Source organism: Musca domestica, unplaced genomic scaffold, assembly GCF_030504385.1.
Source record: "Musca domestica strain aabys unplaced genomic scaffold, Musca_domestica.polishedcontigs.V.1.1 13, whole genome shotgun sequence".
NCBI classification, from domain to species: Eukaryota; Metazoa; Arthropoda; class Insecta; order Diptera; family Muscidae; genus Musca; species Musca domestica.
In genome coordinates this window covers 3,007,452-3,015,011 of record NW_026712172.1, presented here as the reverse complement: position 1 = coordinate 3,015,011, position 7,560 = coordinate 3,007,452, and the positions used below count along the sequence as shown (strand labels likewise).

At 35.4% G+C, this 7,560-nt stretch overlaps 1 long non-coding RNA gene across 2 annotated transcripts; it reads left to right on the top strand.

Moving 5' to 3' along the window:
- LOC131800796 (uncharacterized) lies at positions 1-1,526 on the top strand. 2 transcript variants are annotated; one of them, XR_009341567.1, is made up of 3 exons: positions 1-119; positions 190-1,302; positions 1,400-1,526. It is a non-coding gene; the product is annotated as an uncharacterized LOC131800796 (long non-coding RNA). The 2 variants fall into 2 exon arrangements; XR_009341566.1 differs by having other exon boundaries at positions 1,359-1,493.
- Positions 1,527-7,560: the final 6,034 nt, after the last annotated feature.

Here is a 7,560-nt window from a genome sequence, read left to right as displayed (position 1 = left end):
AATTTGACTAACAGAGATCATAGTATTCTATGACGATCATTTAAATAACTATTACTAAAATTTTATTTGTATAAATCGAGCGCTCAGGTACTGTTTAGAGCTTATTAATCTAACTATTAGTGAGTATTATAATTTGTAAAAAAAATTCCAATATATACATATATATTTTTTAATTTTATATTTTTTTAGTTCAACCTCTATGGTTGCCAGGTGCTGATTTGTTGTAAAAATTAGGTAGTGTGTATTCGTTGGGGACATCCATGGCAGAAGAATACAGGTAGATGCATCAACGCTTGGGAGCATTGATATGTCAAAAAATGTTCAATGTTTTTTCAAATAAACGCAGATTTTTATATGTTTTCTTATACGAAGAGGATTTGGAGGTTATTAGTGTTTATCAACAATTTTTATTAATTTAAGTAATTTCTCATTCAACATTTTAAATTCCAAAATTGGTTTGACAGTTCATTCTCCCACCAGTTGTGTCGATGCTTCTACCTATATTCTTCTACCATGGGGACATCTGTGGCTGGTTCGTTTAATATACCAAAAAGAGGTAATATGATTCTGACCACGATATGTGCTTTTCCATTTGGTAGATTTCATTCATTAGTGAGTTTTCATGACTTTCGAGTTTTTCCACGAATTTCTTCTGTGGCTTTGGATATACCTACAAAATGGAACGACCCGGGCAGTGTTGCAGTATCTCTTTTCCTGTGAAATGTAGCTTTTGTTGATACATTTTCTTAAAATCTTGCGTTCTAGGATTTTTAACTCCTTGGCCGCTATTGGGGAAATAGAGAACCAGATCGGAAACCCGTACGGTAAGATAGATCTGATTGCAACTTTATAGAGAAGTAGTTTCGTGTTTTGTGGTAGGTATTTGCTTTTTAATAGACATGAAAACTTTACTAATATACCTTTTGTCTTTTGCATGACGGACCGTGCGTGTTCATTGAACTTCATAAAATTGGTGAAAGTAATACCCAGGTATTTGAGGGTGGTTTTGAAAGGAATCTCAACTCCTTCAAGAGATAGCTGGAGTTCTTTACTCTCTGGAATAACGTTTCTGGGGCATTTTCCTGAAGCGTTCCGGAAACATATTGCTACTGATTTCTCGGCATTGATTTTGACTCCACATTTTTGATAAAATTCATGAATGCTTTGGAGATGAGTTCTAGCGTTTTGTAAGGCGTTTTTGGACGAAATGTTGTGTGCATAAATTAAGCAGTCGTCGGCATATAAAATCGCTTGGGAGCCTTGGCTGACGTGGGGAAAGTCATACAGGAAAATGTTGAAAAGGTATGGGGCTAAAATACTTCCTTGAGGTACCCAACTTTTTACTAAGCCCGTTGCAGACGAAATGTTATTGATGTTAAATAAAAACTTTCGTGCACAGAGAAAACTTGCCATCAACTTGACCAGATATGGGTCTAGACCAATTTGGATTAACTTGTAAAGTACTCCTGCGTGACATACTGAGTCAAATGCTTTCTGGATATCTAAGGAAATTGCTACAGTTGACACTTGGTTCCTTAGGTTTGACGTTATATCACTGTGGAGCTTCAGTAGTGCATGTTGTGTGGAATGGCCCGATTTAAACCCAAATTGGTACGGTGAGATTGGACTTATTGTTAATTCGTTTTCCATTTTTTCTTTTAGGACTGCACCAAATAACTTCCCGATGTTGGACAGTAGTGATATTGGTCGAAAATTGCTCAAGGTGTTGTCATTAGTCATTTTCTTTTTTATGGGGATAATTTTCGCCAATTTCCAGAGTGATGGGAAATATCCATTGTTAATGCAGTTGTTGAATAGACATATAAGCAAATTTATAACATTATCAGAGAATTTTTTAACGAGAAAATTGGAAATTTTATCCGGGCCGCATGATTTTTTATGGTTGAGATTTGCAATTGTGATTTTTATCTTTTCAGGGTTGGTGAAGTGAAAAGAATCTGGATTGTTCAATGAGTTGAAGTTATCATCAAATGAATAGATGTGCGGTGGAGCGGCGTTGATACATGTTGTGACTCTAGAGTTAAGATCGTTTACAGGATTTGTGGGCAAATTTTCCTGAAATATTACAGAATAAAATTGTTTAAAATTATTAGCAATTTCTGAACTTTCTATAATGGTTTCATTTCCGATTTGAAGTTTTTGGCAAAATATTGATTTATTTTTGCCGGTAAATTGAGCAACTTTTTTAAATGCTGATGGTCCAGGTTTGATGGTTTTCAATTTATTACTGAACGCCTGCGCTGATTCAGTATTGATTAGATCTTGGATGATGATTTTAAGAAGTTGGATTTGCTTGGAAAGAATTGAGTATTCAGGGCTTACCCTATTGCCAGTACGGTGAAAAATCTTCTTTAGTTCCTTCTGCCATCTGTGTTTAACTTTAAGGAAATTCTGAACCCTGTCGGAGAAAGGCGGTTTATGAATATTTAATGGAATTTTTTGTGAATGGCTGTTATGAATACCAAGAACTTCGCTGTTAAAGTTTTTGATGATATTATCAATTGTCCATTTAATAGGTTCCTATTGGTTGGGTTGACATTAAATCCAGGTCTTGTCGAAAATCATTCCAATTTGTGTTTTTATATGAGGTGAAAAACTTTGGCTGTCTCAAAAATAGATGTGTGCAATGATGTGATAATACCAGTTTAATGGGAAAGTGGTCGGAAAAAGTTGGCAGCGTTTGAATATTGTAGCCTTGGGTCCCGGGATCGACCAAGTGAAAGGAAATTAGGAAGTTGTCCAAAAATGAGGAACCATTTGGATACCATGGGGTGGAACCACAAAGACGTGTAAAGTCTAGTGAGTTATCAGCCAGCCATGCACGCAGTGTTTCGCCATTAGAATTTTCATATAGATCACCCCATGTGGTACTTTTTGAGTTTAGGTCACCCCCAAGAATAAACGCATCAAAGTTTTTGCAAAGTTGTAGCAATTTGTGTAAATCAGATTTAAGAATGTTTGCTGGCATACTGCAGGGAATATATACATAGCCTATGAGGTATTTGAAGGTGTTATTGTTTCTCAATATTTCTATTTGAATAAGCGACGTACCAATACCGACGTCGTTTAAAGGAACTCTGGAAAATTTGATATTCTTTTTCGCAATTACTGCTATTCCAACAGGAGAGTTGTCATATATAAAGTTATAGCCATTAATCCACACTTTCTTGTTGTTCCGTAGATAGTATTCTTGAATAAAAACAAAAGCTATGTTCTCACGATGGAGCACCTTTTCTACTTCAAGTTGTTGTAGTGAGCGTACGTTGAGTGTAAGAAATAAAAATGTTTTATGCTCCATAAGTAGATTTTACTTTTGTGGGAAGCCTTAAGAATTCTTGCTTTGCTTCTGCATTTGACTTTTTTTGGAAAGTGTTTAAGAATATTTCAATTTCTTGTTCTAGAGAAAGTACTTTAGGTTCTAGAAATAAATTGGCAAGTTCAAGGAATTGTTGTATTAGAGGTGGCTTCTGAGAAAACTCTGATCCCTTTACAGATGTTTTAAAATTACTGGCAAACGTCTTACCCGGGGATATTATAGACATGTTTAGTGCTTCACTCACGTTATTTTGCGCGATCGATTTAGCTTCCATTGCGTTGGCGACTTTTTTCCGTCTGGCTGCGACATAGGCTTTATATGACGGACAGCCTCTCCAGTTGGCCGGGTGATTTACCGCAATTGACGCAGTAGGGTCCTGATGAATCTGTCGCAGTACGCTGGTACTCACCGGGAAGGTGTTTTTGGTCACATTTAACACATACATATGAACAGTTGCAGTTGCGGGGATGTGACCATGACCTTGACATCTGCGGCATTGAGGATCACGATCTTTTCTCTTCGGTTTTTAACATTTGATAATCTGTCTATTTATTATATATTATTATATTATTTTATGTGGGTAATCTCACTAACTTTTTTCCCTGGCATTAATGATACCAAAAAAGGCCAGTATCAATGTTTTTCTTTATAGACATAGGAGTCTTAAATTTTGAAACATTTGCCACTTTGTCAGGAACTAGACTGTCCAACTCATCTTTAATTTCCTGGAAGTCAGAAAATTCGTGGAGATCCCGGATCAGAATTGAATCTTGTTTCAGCTCTTTTGGCGTGAATGTATAGGAGTTTATTGTTTTTGCCCTCAGTATGACCATCATGGAAGCATCAACTTTTGGATCCGACAGGAATATTTTGCTCTTTGTCTTATTTATGTTTTTCATTTTTAATGAGGATTGTGGAATTGATGCTTTTAGTGACTCAATCAACGTCATCATATCATCACATTAAAGACAAAAATTGGCGGCCACCAAGATATTTTGTTTTTGTGTCTCCCATCTCTGGTTGCGCGGGTTTTTGCATTTTTATGCCTATGCCTTTTTGCAATGCCTATGTAAACGTCCGCTAGAGCACCTAAAATTCCAAATTTGTTAGGATCGTCAGGATTGTGATTCAATATTCGCTCTTTTAAGTCAGCAATATTTATGTTTACTGGTGACTGTGCATTTTCAAGACGTTGTCTTTTGCGTTCGTTTTTTTGCAGTCATTGGGTTGTTTGTTTGTTGTTGATAATGACGGAAAATAATTTGAAGTTAATGCAATAACTTCGGGTACGTCGTATTCCATATCAGGAAGGGTGTCAGGCATCTCCATTGCAATTGAATGCAAATCTGATGCAGTCAGATAAAAAATACTTTAAATACGCAAAATTAACAGCTTTAATCAGCACGTCTGGTATGCTGTAGGGTTCACTAGGTTTTTTCAGGTAACAGCAAGTTCCAGCTGATTTGACTCTATAGTAATACTAGTGTCAAACGCGATATGACGCTCTGTGACTTAATTCCATTTCTTGATATGTAATAGATATACCCTTTTTTGATACAAAATTTCACTGCAGAGCAATTTGAACATATTGTTTGCCTAATAATAGCAAAAATCGCCGCTGTACTTAACAAAATGCCAAAGGCGATGGTTCGGTAACTTTTTTTGCGGTTAAGGAACAGCGACACCACGTTAGATAATATATTCGTATATTTCATGTTTCCTAAAACTGCAAAGTGTAGAATACTTTATGTATGTATGCTGTTTGGCTTCAACTTGAGAGTGATGTTGCCTTATCCGCGAATTTCTAGCGATTGCTTGAAGTGTTAAGAGATTAGGACAAACATCTAACAACTATACATTCAGGGGAATGATGTGAAAGCATTAAAATTAAATATTTTAAGAACTATTTTTCTGCAATTTCAATTTAATAATCCAAATTCCGAAAATGTACGTTTTTGAAATTAAAATAATTTATTGAAAATTAATTATTTTGTATACATTTTTGGACACATAACTCTGACACTTGTATTACTTACAAAAACAAATTTGTATGTGGTTGTTTTTACGATTGTTGTACAACAACACTTGCTGTTACCTGTATTCTTTTACTATGGCAAAGACATATAATATAATAAGATGGGACAATACATTGTCACTTTTATTCAATAGATGGCGTTGGTTGTCACGATATCGTGACATAACATTTTGTTATAACTTAACAGAGCTGACGCATTCTAAATGTTGTTGGCGATTTTTATCGATTCAAAGTACAAGGAAATGCTCTGGAATATATATTTGAGAGCATGTCTATCATACATTATTTTTTTCCGCGTATTTCCGCCATTTTTCGGCGATATCGGAATAACATATTTTTTTTGTAAATTTCCATTGCATTTCTGTTATGTGGTCTGCCATCTATTACCTGATAGAGAAAGTAAAGCCCATATGTATTTTGTCCAATCTTTATAGTTTTATGTCTTTGACCATGGTACAACTTTTTACTACGATAACCGATTTTCCCTTTCTAATGTGGCGTTTCCACTGCACTTGATTCGCTCTCTATTCGTTGTTTGACCCTTAACTATGAAAAAACTACTTAATTCTTCACACAAAATTTCCTGAGCGAACACTTATATTTGTACGTTGTTCAAATCAAATCACTCTCAGAACAACGAAAAAATATGTCCCATCCCTAAAAAATGAGAGCATTTATCGGAAAAATAAATTATGACATTTAAAAATTAAAAATAGAAAAATTTTATGAAATTTTAAAAATTTTTGGGAAGACTGAAGTTATGAATGACAACTACAATGTTGAATGGCGAAAGTAAATTTTGTTTTCTCTCTCATTCGAGGTGCGCATTTTGTCCACGAGTTGAAATTTCCACGGAAAACTGCAAACAAAAGAGGCAATATTTTCAAAATGTTTCTATCGGCAGAAAAATTGTTTGACAAGTGTCTCTCCAGCAGAATTTAAAAATGGAAAAACACCAAAATATGTTCAAAATGTCAACATTTACACAAAAAGTTGAAAACATGAATGAAAATTGTAAAATTAATGATATAAAAAATCTTTGGGAGGAAAACAATAATTTCTTTTATTCATAAAAGTGAGAATTTCATGTATTTTCGTATAAATTCCCATTAAAATCAACAAACAAAATTTTTGGAAAAAGGAATTATTTTACTATGAATTACGAATTGTGCCGTATGAACGGGTTAATTCGTGTACCTAATTCTGAGAGCGAACAACGTTGTTAGGTTTCCAATGGAAACATGCTATAATATCGCAAAATATTGTAAAGCTAATAGATTCTTATAGCATGTTTCCATTGGAAACCGAACAACGTTGTTCGCTCTCAGAATTATGTACACGAATTAACCCGTTCATTGTTAGGGATGGGACATATTTTTTCGTTGTTCTGAGAGTGATTTGAACAACATACAAATATGAGTGTTCGCTCAGGAAATTTTGTGTGAAGAATAATGTAGTTTTTTCATAGTTAAGGGTCAAACAACGAATAGAGAGCGAATCAAGTGCAGTGGAAACGCCACATTACAGGTTCTGGAACATACCGTATATTGTGAATTAAGATTAAGTTTTTTGATAATCTATAAGTCTTATTATAAACATTGAGAATATACTTAAAAAAGGCAGATATATTTTATTTGCTTCATTTAGATATTTTAAAATGAATTTAGCAACGTTTACTTCCGTAATGGGAGACAATTAGTGTCGATCGTCAAAATATCGTAATTTTTGAAGCAAAAATCGGAAAATCGGGTTTTTCCATTTTAAGAGTGAAAAATCGTCAAAATATCGGTAAATCGGCAAAAATTGCAGCCCTGTCCTGGCCCTGGCCTGGCCGAGTGGCCATTATCCCTGGTTCGACGAGGCGAACAACTGGCGCCAAATTATCCAGTGATCGGTGTTGGTCTACCGAAGATTAAGATCCCCTAAAGCTGGGGTGTTACGTAAAACGTGCCCATCAGTGTTTCTCGGTTTGCAGTCAGGGCTTACTTGTCAAGTCCTTACCATGGTAGGGAGGCTATGCCATGGCGCACCTCGTCTCCTCCAAGTCCGACACTCACATGGAGAACAAAAATATAAATAAACACAAAACCAAACCCTCAACAAACACCAATGACACTATTGCTTCTGAGGAAGCAACGAACAAGGACTGGCTACTGGACTCGATTTTTAACTCGGGAGGTGACGACTC